Source organism: Nomascus leucogenys, chromosome 9 (genome assembly GCF_006542625.1).
Source record: "Nomascus leucogenys isolate Asia chromosome 9, Asia_NLE_v1, whole genome shotgun sequence".
NCBI classification, from domain to species: Eukaryota; Metazoa; Chordata; class Mammalia; order Primates; family Hylobatidae; genus Nomascus; species Nomascus leucogenys.
Genome location: NC_044389.1, coordinates 106,380,478 through 106,399,768, shown reverse-complemented (window position 1 = coordinate 106,399,768; position 19,291 = coordinate 106,380,478). Strand labels below are relative to the sequence as shown.

The 19,291-nt window shown below is 35.7% G+C and overlaps 1 long non-coding RNA gene across 1 annotated transcript; it reads left to right on the top strand.

Moving 5' to 3' along the window:
• Positions 1-744: 744 nt before the first annotated feature.
• LOC115836722 lies at positions 745-17,263 on the top strand. Its single transcript, XR_004031748.1, has 4 exons — positions 745-836; positions 5,388-5,468; positions 16,496-16,570; positions 17,154-17,263. It is a non-coding gene; the product is annotated as an uncharacterized LOC115836722 (long non-coding RNA).
• Positions 17,264-19,291: the final 2,028 nt, after the last annotated feature.

Sequence of the window (19,291 nt, the reverse complement as noted above, 5' to 3'; positions counted from 1 at the left end):
TATCTTTTTGGTAGAATGATTTATATTTCTTTGGGTACACACCCAGTAATGAGATGGCTAGGTCAAATGGTAGTTCTGATCTTAGTTCTTTGAGAAATCTCCAAACTGCTTTTCACAGTGGGCTGAGCTAATTTACATTTCTAACAACAGTGTATAAGTGTTCCCGTTTCTCCGCAGCCTCGCCAGTATCTGTTATTTTTTTACTTTTTACCAGTAGCCATTCTGACTGATGTGATATGATGTCTCATTGTGGTTTTGATTTGCATTTCTCTGATGATCAGTGATGGGAGCTTTTTTTTTACGTTTGTTGGCCGCTTGTATGTCTTTTTTTGGGAAGTATCTGTGACTTCTTTTGCATTAATAATCTGTATAGGTTAAGTAAGAGCAATCTTCAATAGTTAATTAAATATCATATTAATGATCTGCTTCATTTTGAGTAAACTAGTGCTTCTATTCTAGAAAGTGGTATAAAAAACCTGGTGAATATAATATAATAAATATAATACTTTCTGTATATAATGTGCCCGACTGAAAAATTTATGATTATATTTTCCAAGTAAATTACTAGATTTGCACAGCTAGGTTTAAAAGAGAAAAAGGTCAGCAAAAATGTGGGGTGGGTTATGGTAATTTCCATACACCACACCCCAAACTGGCAAAGGTATATCACAATTAATCATCTTATGACGTTAGAAGAGTGTCTGTTTCCACCCGAGTTACACATTGGCAGAGATATACATGCACTGAATTCTGCTACACCTTAAACAAAGGATACAAATTGCTAAGGAAAGGACAGTCTCAGCCAGCAATATCAATTCTCAGAACCAGAAGAGAAAGTAAGATCTTTTCACACGCTTTCCTTTCTTTCCGTTGCATTTTGCATTCTTCTTATCCATTCTATGTCCTTTCCCACTCCTCCTAGGCCTCTATCGATTAAGGTTGCACTGTTCCACTGCTTTCCACCAGGGTCCAGTGGCTACATCCCTCTCCTTGTCTAAATCTGCTTTAAAGGAAGCCTCTGATAATCTTTCCCCCCCAACCCCCGGCCCTTGGGTAGAGCAACAATTTACAGTATTGCCATACCCAGGAGAGTTGCATTTTAACAGGAATCTAATGCCTTGGGGTAAGAAATGAAACTCTTCCTATACAATTGCAGGCATCAGTAAGCAGATGGGACATTTATCTGAGGGGTTTTCCTAGTCCCTGGAACTCTGTGGGACTTCTCCAATCCCATCTATGTAGAAAGTTATTCCAGACATTGCTAATGTTACCATCATCTGCATCATGTTTTTTACTCTAACACGTCGTTAACTTCAGCAAACTCACCTTCCCTGGATACCCGCCTTGTGCTGGACAACGTGCATCAAGTTCCCATATGAAACTCTTCTACAACTCCCTTCCCCAGATTTATGTAGACATTTCAATGCTGACCCATTTTTGTTGTTTTACTGTATCTATTCTTAAATAGAAGAATCAGTGCCAGGCAGGAGAGAAACATAAATTTGGGAAGGAGAAGAAAAGCATAAAACTGGAATAACCTATAAAGAATACAACAAAACAATGTAGAGTACAGAGAACATTATCTTTCAAGCCGATTTACAGGTACCATTCAGTTCATTTAGGCTACGTCACTTACGGTAGTGGATTCGTTGAATTAGATAATAGTCTCAATCTGTCATTTCCCTGTTCCTTGCATAGATAATACCTCTGAGTCATACTCCCTAGAGCATAGTTAATTGATAAAAGGGTGCTTTTAGGACACACCAAAGTCCAAAAAAAAAAAAAAATAGCAAATCAACATCAAGGCAGCTAACTAGAAAGGAGAAGGAGAATCGTAACTGGTTGCATGATTTGGTTGCTAATCTGATCATTGGGAACATCTTCATGATTTATGTAACCATATTACATAGTTCTACTATGTATTGGCAGAGTCAATATGATTGTAATTGCTGAAATGAATGTATGCTCCCTCAGTTCACTTAATTAGATAGACGTCCTTTGGCTGACTATAGTTTATTTGCTGTGACCACTACTGCTCTAAGTGAAAAATCTTATTTCTGGGTTAAATTCTAGACTATATCCTCCCTGGCCTTTACTCCCTTTGAGTCTCTCCACTGTAGTAGGCTCTACACAACAGTTACCATTTTAATCTTCCGAGAAGTGATGGCCATTGTGTCATATTCCTTTTCCCCAAATATTTTATAGTTATCTGATTCTTAAAAGATAAAGACAAAATTCTTTAGTTTATCACTCAGTACTTTGTAGTCTAAATCTACCTGCTTTTCAACCTAATTTCTCATGAATCTCCTGCATTAATCCTCCACTTTATTCTGGATTTTTTACCCATTTGTCTCCCATTTCCCCTAGAATTGAGTTAAGGTGGAATCTCGCTCTGTCACGCAGGCTTGAGTACAATGGCATGGCATGGTCTCGGCTCACTGCAACCTCCACCTCCCAGGTTCAAGCAATTCTCCTGCCTCATCCTCCAGAGTAGCTGGGACTACAGGCACATGCCACCACGCCTGGCTAATTTTTGTATTTTTAGTAGAGATGGGGTTTCACTATGTTGGCCAGACTGGTCTCGAACTCCTGACCTCATGATCTACCTGCCTCAGCCTCCCAAAGTGCTGGGATTACAGGTGTGAGCCACCATGCCAGGCCTGATTCTGCTGCTTTCTAGTTATATGACCTTGCATAAGTTACTTAACATCTTTGTACTCAATTTACTTATCTGTAAAATAAAATAGCTATACCTTGTATCTCCTAGAATTTTTATGAAGATTATAATTTTAAACTTGATCAATATTTAGATTAATACTTTGCTATTACGAATCACTTTAAATTTGTTATTACATAACAAAATAAAGCAGATAGCTATTATTTCACTGAATTCTAAGTACCACGAGAGTGACTTACCGCATATATTTTGCTGTATCTCCTGAATTTAGAAAAGTTCACGGCACTTTCAAGACAATAAATACTTGTTGACTAATAATAGTAATTATTATGCATCTTATTTTGGGCTCTAATTATTATAACCCTTCTCACACAGGCATGCATAAATGTTACAAGTGTGGCCAGAGTGATACTCTACCTAAATTGTCTACATTTACAAGCCTTGTTTTTTGAGTGTATTGTATGAGAAAGTTAAAAAGTCATGGCTTCTCATTACACTAAATTTACTTTTCTGCCTCACGGACATTTGGTAAACCATGGCACCTACATATTTACACCTGTAGACATCTGTAAATTAGTTTAAGTTACCCAACAATGAATAGATAATTTTAAAATAATAATATCAGGTTCATGTGTTTACTTACTTGCGACCAATTAATTAAAATTTTATATCTTATCATCTTATAACAAATGATCATTGATCCTATGAAACAGTTTCAAAATGGGACTTTAAATAAAGACCATTTATGACGAGTCCAGAGTGTGAACTTTACAGAGAGTAATGCTTATGTGGCGTCTTTTATTTGTGGTAAGAAATGATTTAATTTTTTAAAAAATTATCCTTGAATCCCCACTGCTCCAAGTTACTTCTGTTTATGTACAGAGAGTTGAGCTAGTGAAGGAAAAGGCATATAAATTAATGGGGTCCTTTCCTCCACTTGAGTACAACATAGCTTCAAGATTGAGGATGTGATAGGAACCATGGCCAAATAACACTTACAAACTTTAACAATCAAACTAATCCCTCTTAGCAAGGGGAGAAAATATAAAACATGAACTGCTGCTTGACACAGAGCCTGGGCTAGGAGGTGAACAGGCCGTAAAGACGTGTTGCATTAATTCAGTTACTTGGTTTTACTTTTAGAATTTGAGAAATAAGGGTATTTATCTCAAGAAAAAGGGCTCTGGTCTCCATCCCACTTTAGATTTTATTTTAAATGGAGAAGTTCATATTAAGGAAATGCTTTGGAAAACAGGTAAATATGGTCAAGCCATAAGAGTAACTCTATGTGGTTTTCTCACCAATATGTCCTCAGTTCTAGAGCAGTTTTTGACACATAATTGGGGAATTGGTAATAATTTGTTGAATGTCTCAAGTCTTTCTTATGAAGATATCCTAGACTTTAGTTAACAAATAAATAAATTGATTGACCAATTATTTACAGTTTGCTTCATTGTCTTAGCATCCTCTATTGATCTTTTTATTTCTCGGAATCCTTTTAAGAGTTGAGATGAAAGTGTTGATGACCGTCTATCCCTAAATATTCCAGTGTGTATTATTAAAAATAAGAGCACTCTCCAATATCATCACTACATGAATTAGGAAATTTAACATTACTAATGTTAAATATATAACACATTGTCTAATCCACAGTCTATATTCAAAGTCTTTAATTGTCCTAATAATTTTTTTTTTTTTGAGACAAGAGTCTCACTCTGTCACCCAGGCTGGAGTGACACCCCGTCTGCCATGGCACAACTGTGGCTCACTGCAGCCTCAAACTCCTGGGCTCAAGCCATCCTCCCACCTCAGCCTTCCAAGTAGCTGGAACTACAGGCATGCACCAGCACACCTGGCTACTTTTTGCAGTTTTTGCAGACATGAGGTTTCACTATGTTCCCCAGGCTGGTCTGGAACTCCTGGGCTCAAGCAATCCGCCCATCTTGGCCTCCCAAATTGCTAAGATTATAGGCGTGAGCCAACATGCCTAGCCAATAATATTTTTAATTAGATCCAATCCAGAATCACACATTGCATTTAGTTTCATGTAGTGTTGAACAATTTCTCAGTCTTTGTCTTTCCGGGCCTTGGCATTTTTGGAGATCGATCAATTATTTTTGTATAAGGCACTCTGATTTCAGTTTGTCTGATGTTTCTTCATGATATGATTCAAATTATGCAGTTTTGGGGAAGAGGACAGGAATACCACAAATGCGATGTGGTGTCCTTCTCGGTATGTTATTTCAGGAGGCACTTGAATTTGGTTTGCTATTACTGATGACTTTAGTTGTAGTTGCTTGATAAATGTGCTGTCCACTCGGTTTCTCGACTATAGAATCTCTATTTTCCTCTTTGTATGTATTTGTGAGGAGACACTCAGAGACTATGAGGGGAGACTGTGAGACTAATGTCTGTTTGTGAGGGGATGCTCTAAGACTATGCAAATATCCCCTTCTTCACCAAACTTTGAACTACTGGTTTTAGCATATTTATAAGCATATTTTAGCATATGATTTTCTAACTCTATCACTGTATCCCAGATCATTGATTATAAGCAGAGTTTTAAAGAGATATTTTCAAGATATTTTCAACTATGTAAAATGACAAATTTAAAAAGCCATATTAAAGATAAGTGGATGCATAGATTAGAGGCACAGAGATTAGAAAAATGAACATCATTTTAACTCTGGGGGACTTTTTTTTTTCCCAGCAATGAGATTCTTTCTCTCTAGCCACAGCACCAAACTCTGAACCGGCTGAGCCTGGCTAGCCCTTGATTCATTGTGTAAGTGTGAGTAAATTCCTAAATCACTTTGAACTTGATTTCTTTCTCCTTAAAAACATTATTATTAACAATATATAATATTATATAATAAAGGTATCATATTATATATTATTAATATATAATATTGCTGTATAACAATATTGTTGTTATTATACATAATAATATTGGGTCTTCCTTTACTTCCCAAGAATGAGTTAAAAAAAATCATTATTATGATGGATATTTGAACTCTTTGATGGAAGGTAATTTATCAAGCACAGATCAAATTATTAGTTCCTATTATGTCTATAAATATTCTTCCTGTTTCTGAGGGCACTATATCTCCCAAACTTTATTCTATATGAGACACCACTGCCAACTCCCATGACCTGATTTTTGGAACACGTAGCAGCTCTTGCCAAAGGAGTCTGACACAAATGAAGCGTCCTCTAGCCTCAAGTCTTCCTTATTCACACTTTCTCTTTAAAAACATTTCTGATTGATGCCCAATCTATTTCACAATCTTAATTTCAATTTGCCTCACCCTTAGGTGGGACTCTCTCCTGCTGATTTTGCAAAAGTTCAACTTTTTCTGTTTGCAACTACCTAGATTGGAAATGGTTAGAGACTGAGACAGTGTAACTGGCAAAGTGACTCCCCACTGGGACTAACTCGGCTCAGCCTCCCAGTTCTAAGGAAGGCTCACCACCAACTCAGGGAGCAGAAACGTCGTCTGCAGGTGGGGATTCTCCTAGCTGAATTCTCTTTTGAGAAGATACATAGAGCATAAGTACAGCCCAGTATGGAGCTGTTCTGGAATACCCTTCAAATTTAATGGGAGAAATAGCCATGCTACAAAGTACTTTCAAAGACAGTCCTTTAGCCCCACAGACTTAACTTGTGAGATCAGCGTGCTTCTGATGATCCTTTGTAAAACACACAAGGGGAGTGACACATTGTCATTCTCTCACCTAGATATAAACCCACATCATTTACTCAAACTCGATTAATCCTCTTAACACCTCTGCAATGTGGATTTTCTGCACTCAACTGCAGAACAATTCTTGCAACTGGTTCTTGTTTCAGCAAGAAGCATATAAGAAGCTTCATGGCTAAGCCAGAAATTGTCTTATATGCTCTGGCAGCTCATTGGTATGATGTAACTGAATGGCCTGCTTTGATTCTGGTTTGCTTGTATTTACCTGGGTTCCCTGACTCCCTCCCAAGTACAGGCCTTGTTGCTGCAACTATAGACACACTCTATCTCAATGAACTTTATTTGTCTCAACTTTTCCTTGGCAATCTGAGCTCTGGCTTCTCATGCTTACTTGTTGTGGCCAACAGCCCCAGTGCAGCAGGAGTGGAAATGCATCATATGTTGAAAGAAACTGGAAATTGAAGCATTAAAATCACTCTGATTCCTATTTGGGTGACTGCCATATCCCTTTCCACCAAAGAGTTCATTGGACATCTCCGGGATATTCAGCCACTCCTGTAAAACAGGCATGTTGTGAATCGAAATAGCATATTTTGCTATTTTTGCATAGCTAATACCAATGGTCTACAGAATGAGCTGATGACTTAAATAAATTAGTTCCTTCCATTTCTAATTTAATTCTGTGAAAAACTCAAACTGAGGTAGTGACATCATATCTTAGCCTAAGAAGAGATTTTTCACATGAGAAAAATCAAGCCTAAGGATTGGATAACTCATTCCAAAATGAAACAGACCATCTGGACTTAAAGTTTTGGTTTTCTGCACCTTAGTTTTACCTTTTAATGACTTTAAAAACTGAAGAGTAAGAAGGAAAAGAAAAAACCCTTGGGGAAAAATGTAGTTGGTTTTAATATTGTTACTATCAGTATCACCACCACAATTAAATCCTGTGCTCAGTGATATGGGTATGTCACTTAACCTTGTTTGTCCTTGACTCAGAAGCTTTGGAAGATACTGTGAAACACCTTTAGTGTTTTTCTAAAGACAAAATTTGCATTCTTTTTCTTTAGGAATATCTACATTTCCCAGTAGTACTTTGAATATGACCATGTGCACAGATGTGATTGATATTGATTTTGAGTGTGTGTAAGCCACATACTAGGCTATGGACATATCATAAAATCAAACATGGCACGATAGGGCTTTAGGAATTGGCCCAAGGGCTTCAGCCAGAAAATGATCTCAAGTCTCCTTAGACATTTAATACTATATATTTAATATATTTTTCTTGAATTTTAATCACAGTTGAAATTCTCTAAAAGTCTGAATTAGTTGTCTTTGATCTTTTTAGTTCAATAGATTAAAAGCCTCAAAGCATCTCTTATAACAACATAATTTTTAAAAAGCTTTCTAAAAGTAAAGATTAATGGTATTTTTCATGATAATAAATGCATTTTAACTGCCCAAACCGAAGCTCAAGAGTGCAATGTAAAGTTGTGCACAATTTTAGGAAGATTTGAGCATTCTTAGGAGTTGAGGATCAACTGCCCAATTTTAATGACTTCTTATTTGGCCGATCTTCAGGAAAAAATGGGTTTTGGACTTTTCTTGCAATCTTTTTCCAGCTTCTCCAATCATCAGACAACACACATACACGCAGACATACAGACATACACACCCACAAATCAATAAGGAGTCAAGGAGAGGTTGTCTTTTCAAAATGTGACTGCATTTAACATTTTGAAAAATTTTCAAACTGGACTCAATGCCGTTGAATGCTTGAAGTGTTCAGAGAGATTTAAAGACATGTACTCCTTCCTGTTATCCCCACACGGTTTAATGGATGAGGTGAGAGATCACCTCAAGATTATTTCCAAGCCAAGAACAGAAAAGACGAAGAAAAACAAAATCAAACAAAAATGTTAGGCCTTTTATATGCTAGATCTTTTGTATATTAGTGATCTAGCATAGCAGGGATGTACTTAAAAAAGGAACACACAGGATATTTACCTATATCTATCTATGTATTTATGCATTATACACATATAAAGATGATTTGTCTGTCCTAGCTGAAGATTCAATCATTTTCTTCTAATTTCGGATCGAGTTACACAATCTGTCTACGTTTAATTTGCTGTTAAAAATATATACTATGGCAACCAAAATGCCTATCAATGATAGACTGGATAAAGAAAATGTGGCACATACACACCATGGAATACTATGCAGCCAGAAAAAAGAATGAGTTCATGTCCTTTGCAGGGACATGGATGAAGCTGGAAGCCATCATTCTCAGCAAACTGACACAGGAACAGAAATCCAAACACCGCATGTTCTCGCTCATAAGTGGGAGTTGAACAATGAGAACACATGGACACAGGGAGGGCCTGTGTCACACACTGGGGCCTGTCAGGGGGTGGGGGGCTAGGGGAGGGATAGCATTAGGAGAAATACCTGATGTAGATGACGGGATTATGGGTACAGTAAACCACCATGGCACGCGTATACCTATGTAACAAATCTGCACGTTCTGCACATGTATCCAAGAACTTAAAGTATAATAAAAATTATAATAAAATAAAGTATAATAAAAATTATATATATACATCTATAGATAGATAGATAGATAGATAAAAGTGCATTCTCCAGAAGGCAATTGCTTCTCCCCAAAACATGTTCTACCTCTTTTAAAGCCTCTGGTAAAACTTTTATCTAAGCCATCAGATTTAGCAATTTGTAACTGATCTAATCTCTCCACAAAATCCTTGCTTACTGAAATTGCATCCAACAGTTTCTCACTATAAACCATTCAACTTACATAAAACTGAATGACAAACTATGTCTTTCTTCTTTTTTATTTTCATGGTCTCATGCTGTTTTTCTTTTAACCCTTCCAAATAGATAAGCTTAATCAGAAATCATAAATCATTTCAGCAATTACCAGGTATGGCATTATGAAATAGATAATCATTTAGAATTAACATAATAAACATAAAGAACCACAATATCGGCCATCATCAGATGGAATTTAAGTAACTACAATATTCTTTTTCATTAATCCTCCAATAGAATATAAGGGTTTCCAAAGGTTTATAGGTGAGTGCCATTATCTGAAAGAGGCTTTATTTTTATTCCTTTATTATTTAATGCATTCACTCATTCATCAAACATTGATTATTATCTAAGCACCAAATATTATGTAAGTATAGAGGTTATAATGATGAACAAAAATAGGCACATGATTCATAATTGTTTAGTTTAAACATAAAATTGTCTCAATAATTAACTACGAGGCTGAATGACAAATGTCTACTACATAAACCTCTTTTGAATAGGCAATTATGTTTGGGAATAAAACTTATCCTTGTCTTCTCTATTAATTACTGGGTTGTCTAGCGGTGTGTTTGAGGCAAATTAGGTGCTGAATACATACATATTTAATGATGAAATTTATGTTTATATTAATATAAAATCTTTGATCTTTTAGATTTTGAAATTCCACTTATTACAGTTTCTTGAGTCTCATATTGAGCTTATAATAAAGGTATTTGTTTCATTGTAAACCCAAATTCTGGCCAGTCCCTCTACTACTTCTTCACAATAAATACGTCACTATTTCTTGGGCTGCCTAAATTACATGGATTTTATTATATCTGGATTCTCCATAAATCCCCACAAATGCCTAACCTAATGGACAGAAGGTATGGCATTTGTGAAATGGGGACCTGAGAATCCAGGTGATTCCTAACAGTAAATAAGATTAATCCCATGAAACTAGGAAAATTTGCTTAATGTATATGTTATTTGAAGTCTTGTCATACCCTGAAACAATTGGGCTTAAATGCTGGAAAATGAGAGATCAATGTGAGAAGATGAGAAGGTACTCTCCAATTTTTTGTGCCCCATAGTACTTTGCAGAAAAGGCATTTTATGGCTATCTACGGAGCAAGTGGTTGATTGACAGGTTGAATCAATTATTTTTTCCTGGGAAAGTAAATAGGAGTACTGAAAAGTGTAAAATCAGTTCTATGTTGAGATTTCCAGATGTGATTTGCAATGTCATAACTTTGACATGTGACAACAAAAGATGAGTCTATCTTAGATAGAATCAATATACGATGATTCCCTCCTTTTCTCCTGTTCGACTCAGCTGCAAGAAAACTTGTAGTTCTCCAAGCATGACGAGGCTGGCTTACTTCTGTGCACCTTTAGTTTTTCCCTGAAGTTGTAGTTCTTTCAGAGCCCTGCTTAAGGTAGGATGGATGCCTCCCAATGGATGGTACACATTGGATAGATGCAGAGACTTGGTCTCTGTCTCTCTTGCCCTGAAGTTCAAGTTTTTCTGAATTAACCTGTGTCCTCAGAATGCCACTTACTCCTCTGGTTACCACTCTAAGATTCTGGCCTGGTTATTTCTTAACTAATCTAATGGCTCTCTGACGCTTCTGAAGAACATTTATGCCATTATCCTCGGCAAACTAACACGGGAACAGAAAACCAAACACTGTATGTTCTCTCATAAGCGGAAACTGAGCAATGAGAACACATGGACACAGGGAGGGAAACAACACATGCTGGGGCTTGTTGGGGGCGCAGGGGGAGGGAGAGCATTAGGATAAATCGCTGATGCATTCAAGGCTTAGTACCTGGGTGATGGGTTGATAGGTGCAGCAAACCACCAGGGCACACGTTTACCTATGTAGCAAACCTGCACTTGTATCTCGGAAATTAAAATTAAAATTAAATTAAATTAAAAAATTATCTAGTATCCTTTTTAGTTTTCAGTAGGAAGATTGTTGTAAATAACCTAATATGACTTATTTACAGAAACAGAAGCTGCAATTATCAATAGTGTTTTTTATTAATGGATTTCTTTTGGATTGCACCATTCTACAACAGCCAGCATGATACTGACCACAAGATAGTCTAAGTAGAAAAATGCTAACTTAGAATTGGCTCATGTTCTAAAATTCCTATATCTTCTTTTTTACAAAATGCCCAATAAACTAAGGATTTGCAAATTTTCTTTCTATATTTATAGATAATTCCATATATGGAATATGCTAACATATTGGGATATAACATTTGCACAGTTTCGAATCTTTTATTACTAGTGTTCTGCCTTTTCAGTGATGTACTAAAAGATTTTGGACAAATGAATCCCCACGATATCAGCTAGATTTTGAGTGTTTAAAGCAAAATTTTCTTTAAATGCTTCCTTCCTCATTCTTTCCCTATTTTATGGTACTGTTTTTCATTCTGAATTAGCAGCATCTTTGAATTATTCTCATGTCACCGAAGTCATCTGTTATAGTGATATTATTACTTGATAAAGTACAATGTCATTTAATTAACTCCTCACCTCCTGGATAAATTTTATGTGATCACATGTATTTATTCAACCCATAGTTAATGGATGCTTAATATATGCTAGGCATGATGTTAGACGTTGAGAAGCAGATTAGTTGCAGAAAAATTGTTGCACAGTTGTTCTATTTCTACTGTCTCCATTACAGAATCTTTTTCATTATTTTTGAAAGGACTTGGCAGTGGAATAGCTAATATGTTATCTTCAACATGATTTCCTTTTCATGACACTCCCTAATCATTTCCCAATATTGGCAAAATGAGGACATGTGAATCAATTGTCTTTGAATTTATTTTTAAATGACTCATGGAGATAATCATCTAAATAGGCAAATATGAAGCACTTATATTTTATTTCTTCATATTAAAGGTCCCTTAAGAACCTCTACTCAAATAAAATGCACCAGTATTAATGTTTTCTGGAACATATTTAATCCAGTAGTAGTTTAGTTGACTTATCTCTCATCTCTATGAAATTTAATGTTTTTTCTTATTCTTCAGGACAAAACTTTTGCTTGAATGCATTGTTTCAGGTGTATCAGTTGAAATACAAATAGAACTGTTGCTATATATACAATATTTATAGCATCAAAAATAAGATCCAGTTCTTCTGCATATATTAAAAAAACTGATTTGAAAATCAATAGGTTTGGTTGAATATATGGGGACATCATAGGGTCTTGAATGTAGTTGCAGTGCTCTACTCCATATTATCTTATAATTCTGAAGTTACACATCTTTCTAAAGATGTAAGAACAATGTATTATGTACTGAATATTTATATGAGAGCACACTAACTTAGTATGTTCTTTCAAGTCTACTCTTGGAATTTCTTTCTACATTGAAATGCAAGGCTTGATTAGTGCATAGAAAGTATACATTTCAGAGCATTATGCTTATTTCTACCAAATATAAAGTTTCATTATTTTTTGAAATAAAGAATTAATTATTTTAAACTCTTAGAGCAATGGGATGAGCAAAATTTTAAAAGTGATCATTATTCTTGAAACTTCCTATGTTAACCCAAATTTAGAACTAAGAAAAATATACACTTTAATAAATTATCCCCATAAGAAATTTCTCTACAAATTATAGTTTGCATCTCATGTGATCATAACATTAAGCTTGAAACTTAACAATTCTACATCATTTTTCATACTTAAGACACCTTGGAAAAGCATTAACTAATTAATCAAATTAGATAACAATTCTGTTATGAACTGAACATTATATTGAATCATTTGCTGCAGAATATCAAGATGGCATATGTATAGATGTCACTTTTGAAGTAATGATTATAGCCATGTGCAGTAAAGTATTTATTACCTTATCTAATTAATACACATTTTGGCACGTCAGGGTTTGTGGATAATTATAGTTTTCTATTGCAGTAATAATTTGTATGATTTATGAAGCCTATGAAACAACAACGTGAGCCAAAAAGCTGTCTGGAATAATTACAGTTAAGCAGTGTGATCAACAGGTATGCCCAGCCAAGAGAACACAGCCCTGGGGATAAGATCCTCAAACAAACAGAAGCGACTAGAGCTGTTCAGTTCTCAGCCTGCTTTTTCTCACCTGAAAAAAAATGGCCCACCCACTGTTTTCAGCTGTGTTAACAAAGCACTGATTGCTTAAGTCTATGTGGTTATTTTCCAAAGGTTCATGTGCTAATGTGGAGGACTTCATAAAAAAACAAAACAATAATCATGGATCATATAAATTTTCAATTATTTCAAGGAAGACTGAATGTCGACACATTTAATTTGTTTAAGAATGCCAATGCCTTCTGTGGCTACCGAAAACTCTTACCTAGAATCTGAATTCATTCTACTCCAGTTAGTGATAGAACACTCTTTGCCCTGCCATACTGGCCATTCCAATAGGCTCTGAGTCTGGCGTCCTTACTGAAGCAAGATACCTGGAGTCATTGTCCTAGTGGGACTATAGAATAGAGTTTGTCTCCCAAGAACTTTGCTCATATAAAGGAATTGACTGTCCAGAAACTTAAGAGTTGGAAAAAAGCCCAGCTATCATTGTCCACATTTATATAATAAATTTTAGGAAGTTGGTGAGTTGTAGGAGGTCTACAGGTTATTCTTTATTGGACATTGCTTTTGCTTTGCTAAGTCTACTTTGACCTTTCCATCAGTCATTTTTTTTTGCTTCATATTAATATCCTCAAGGTACATAATGTTTTAATTGGCTTTCAGCACATACACTGAAGCAGGAGATCCTATCTCATGGAAAGAAGCAGCTGTAAATTTCTGTGAACTGTTCTCAGTATGAGGGGAGTTCTTAAATTAGTTTGATTTTTCTCAGAAAGACTAACACATTTATATCTTGCAAGAGTATATTGAATTTTTAGTTATTAACTCCAGGTAGAGCCAGGTTCTTACTGTCTTTTTATACTGGAAGACTAAAAGATAACATCAAATAATACTGACTGTTGAAAGCAGTGTCATAGGATATTCCACTTTAAAATTAATGCTATATTGTAGAGTCAGCAATCCGTAGCATGATAGCCACTTTTGTGTAAGTCGGAAAGTTATACTGCAAGAGAAGGGCAACAGCTCCACAAGTGGTCTGGAATGGAAATCAGGAATTTCTCTTGACACATTAAACTAAGCAGTCGCCTTCATTGACTCCAAATTTATCAAGGACTCGTTTTATGGTGAGTCAAGGCAAAGAGATGAAACAGATGAGGTAGATCAAGGATGCGAATTGGGGCCCAGAGAATCTGTAACTCAACCTCAACCCATGGTGACAAATTGTCTTTGAACTGTCAAGCCTTCTCTCACAATGGGTTAATCATCATCTAAAATGAAAATCCCTCTCTTTGACTTTCAAAATATTTGTTAGAGAAAAAAAGTGAAATAAACACACACACACACACAAATAGCAAAGAAAATTTTTTCATTCCAAACAAGAAGCTACTTTTGGTAGAAAATGTGTCATTTTTAGGAGCAGTAAAATATTAAAGATGAATATCCTTACTATTTGAATCCTAAAGTTACATTTAGGCCTTTTCTATTTTACTAGGCACAGTAGAAAGTTCAGGTCAAATGGTAACTCTAGAAAGAAACAACATCTGTGCTTTTAAATGTTTTAAGTAGAATTTTAGAGATAGATATTTAAGTAATTAAGTCCATTCTGCCCCTGGGCTTAGCATGCAGGCAACGTCCAAAATACCCATTCCCTTGCCTCCTCCTCTCTATTCTAACGCGGCAGCTTGTCCCCTTCTCCCACACACAGAGGCAGACACACATGCTTCCTGTAGCTTCCTGTAAATGACAATGGCCCCAGTAGGTTAAAACCCTTCCAAGAAAACCAACAAACAAAAAAGGTAAAATAAAGTTCAGAAATCCAAAGGTCAAAGAGTAGAGTGAAACCAAAAGCTATGTCAGGATATTAAGGGGAGGTAAAAACAGGGTGAAAACATACTGTTAATCTCCATGATTACAACTTCATCTTACAGTTTCCTTCTCATCATGGATGAGGACAGTTTGGTGAAACTGAGGTTGGAATTATATATGTGTAGCATGGATGCATATATGTATATATATGCACACACACATAGAAACAAATATACTGTTACACATGTTTAATCCTGTATGAACTTTTATGTACGGCTTTGCATAAAAACTAAGATTATGCATTAAAAACATTTTACATCTTCAACAGCTTTTGCTGTCATTTCCAGGCATCACTCATGTCTTTTCCTTTTTTGGTTATTGGCTAACTTCTATTTCTTTAATATTTGCCACTTACCAAAATTGATGCTGTTATTCAAAGAATGCATTTTATGAAAATTTCAATTAAGGCTATGTGTGTATAGCAGTTTGCTTTTTCAAATTATGGGTGTCCTTACAAAATTGATTTATTACCCATACGTTTTATTTTAAAGTTTAACCATACACTTTAAAATAAAATAAAACGTATGGGTAATAAATACACTTTATTTATTTATTTATTTTTGAGACAGAGTCTCACTCTGTTGCCCAGGCTGGAGTGCAGTGGTGCAATCTTGGATCACAGCAACCTCGGCCTCCTGGGCTCAAGTGATCCTCCCACCTCAGCCTCCTGAGTACCTGAGACTACAGGCACATCCCACCAAACCCCAATAATTTATTCTGTATTTTTTGTAGAGACAGGGTTTCCCCTGCGATCAGCCCACCTGAGCCTCCCAAAGTGCTGGGATTTCAAGTGTGATACTTATCATAGACTTTAAAAATATTAAAATGACTGCTATTTAAAATATGAAGCTGTTAATGTTATTTCCCAGAATCATTTACATGTGGGCAAGTCTTGTTCACCTTGTCCAGTTGTTTTTTTCCACCATTACTTTCTTGTTCAAATGCATTATCCAGTAATGTCGTTATATGAATGTACTCTTGCCAAAGGTGCTAACAAAGCTGGAAATGAACACAGTTTATACCTGGGGTCTGTAGTCAACAGGCTCTGTGTTCTTCATTAAATGGTGACCAAACCGGAGGTGTTGCCGGGAATTACACTGCCTCCTCTTTCCAAGAACTGTCTTCTTTCACCTCAAGAAGCAAAGGCTCTCTTTCATTTTGTTTTGCTCTCAATAGCTTCTTTCACAGGGAATAAAAAAACACTAAAATCTTGTGTATCTTTAGACATTTTTTTTTTCAATTTTCCAGAAAATTATTCTCTGAAGAGTAGCTTCCTTGCTTTGAAGATGCAACTCTTTCGACCTTAACTCTTTTCATTGCCCATTTTTTGGCAGTGACCCCCCTAAAACAAGAAAAACAATGAACAACCTGAACTGGACTCCTGCCAAGTCCACAAACCGATTTTGCAAGTGAGATGACTCATTGCCAGAAGAATTGTAGACCTATTGACCTTAGTGTTTCTTTATTTTTTATATTTTGAAACAGGGTCTTGCTCTGTCACCCAGGTGGAGTGCAGTGATGCAATAATAGCTCACCTCAGCCGCCCGAGCTCAAGTGATCCTCCCATCTCAGTCTCCTGTGTATCTGGGACCACAGGTGCCACCACTACATCCTGCTTATTATCTTTTTAAATTTTTTTTGTACAGATAGAGTCTCACTATATTGCCTAAGTTGACAGAGTATTTTTTTTCCTTAATTATTCTTTATTCTCAAATGCAGTGAATAGTCACAGTAGCCCACCACGGGGGCTTCATTTTTAGACATTACAGTAACTAGGGGAATTTTATTAAGGAGCCAGAAACTAAACTATTATTGTTATTATTATTATTCTTTAAACCAAACTACAGACTTACTCAGATTTCATCAGTCTTCCCATCAGTGTTCTCTTTCTGGTCCATGATCCAATGTAGGATTCCACATCACAGTTAGTTTTTATGACTCCATGTCCTCTCCCGCTCTGTGATGGTTCCTCAGTATCTCTTTGTCTTCCAGGACCTGACACTTTTGAAGAGTACAGCTGTTTTGAAGAATGTCCTGCAGTTTGGATCTGCCTAATGTGTTTCAATGAATAAATGTTACTTGTGCATTGTTGACCAAGAGTACCACAGAAATGATAAGCCCTTCTTAGTGTATCAAATCAGGTAGTGTGGGATGTCAATATGTCTTATTACTGGTGATATTAATCTTGATCACTTGGCTGAGATGGCATCTTCCAGGTGTTTCCATTTTTTAAAATTACTATTTTTCCTTTAGCAATTAATGGATATCTTGAGGGTGATAATTTTGCACTAGGCACATATAATCTTTCTCCTCAAAGTTTTACCCATGAATTTTGGTTTTCATTGGTACATCTTGCCTGCAACAATTATTACTGTGGTATTCTATTGGTGAATTCAGATTTCCATCTTCTTTCTACATTTATTCACTGGGAGAGCTGTTATCTCCCATTCATTCATTCATTCATTCATCCATTTCTTTATGGCATAGACTCATGGACGCTTATTGTATTCTCTTGGTAAAAATAATCTATTAATTTTTTTATATTATACTTTAAGTTTCAGGGTACATGTGCACAACGTGCAGGTTTGTTACATATGTATACATGTGCCATGTTGGTGTGCTGCGCCCATTAACTCATCATTAACATTAGGTATATCTCCTAATGCTATCCCTCCCCTCTACCCCTACCTCACAACAGGCCCCGGTGTGTGATGTTCCCCTTCCTGTGTTCATGCGTTCTCATTGTTCAATTCCCACCTATGAGTGAGAAGATGTGGTGTTTGGTTTTTTATCCTTGTGACAGAGTATTTTTAATTTTATATTTTCTATCAGTTGGGGACAGCGATGAGATCTGCTTTGATTCTGTCTGAATTTCAGTAGCTTTATCATCTACATGTGTCTTCACAGTGTGTTTTTAGAGTTTGCTTTAAAATTCTTCTTGAGATATGTTTTCTACCTCCTGACCGTAGAAGTGAAACAGCTAGATTGCAAGTCATTAAATGTATCCAATAATTTTGATTCTTTAAAGCTCTTACTCAATTTTCCTCTACGTACTGCAATTAAATTCATCCGACAATCCTCATACATTGTTGATTTACCAAATTAAATAAATGATCTCACCGAGATGTGTTATATTTTTTTGCTGCCAAATTTATGCAGAGTGCTTCTATATCATTTAATATTGAAGATTGCTTCAACATGGATGGTAAAGTGGATAATTATGGTGACTGGACAATTCAAAGATACTAAAACACCTGTTCCACAATAATTTGAATGTGTTCCATCAAACTTTTGTTTGGGAATTTAAAACTACTTAATTATATGGTTAAATAAAACACATTTTTATCTTTCTTTAGTATATGATAGACTAATATTAGAAGTTGGGTAGAGTAAATCTTGGAAAAGCACCATTTAAAGTAAAATATTGAAAGATTTTAAAATGTTAAGATTTTAAACAATGGTCCAACCACATTAGAAAACAGCTTAGAAATTTCTTAAATAGACTTACAGTCTATACTAGCCATTTAAGTCCTAGATATTTACCCAAAAGAAATGAAAGCATATTTCCAAACAAAGACTTGTGCATAAATATTTATAGAAGTTTTATTTGTAATAGCTGAAACTGGAAACAAACTAATTGTCCATCAACAGATGAATGCACAAACAATTGAATACCGTTTAGTGATAAAAAGAATGAATTATTATTATATATAACATTGAAAAATCTCAAAATGATTATATTGAGTGAAAGAAAATGCAAACTAATTTGTAATGGTGGGAAGCAGATCAGTGGTTGCCTGGGGATGGGGTAGGAAGTAGTGGGAAGAGAGTTTACAAAGGGGCAGGAGGAAATTTTTGGGTGATGAGTACATTCAATAAATAATTTTGGTGACAGTTACATGGATTGTGACATAGACATATGTCAAAACACCTCATTGTATGCTTTACACATGGACAGCCTTTTGCATGTTAATTTTACTTTAATAAAGTTATTTTTAAAAGGTAAACAATGGGTTTCTACCGAAAGGAAATCATATAAAAGAGATACCTGCACTTAGACATTTATCGCAGCATAATTCACAATAGCAAAGATGTAGAATCAACCTAAGCGTCCATTAACAGATGATTGG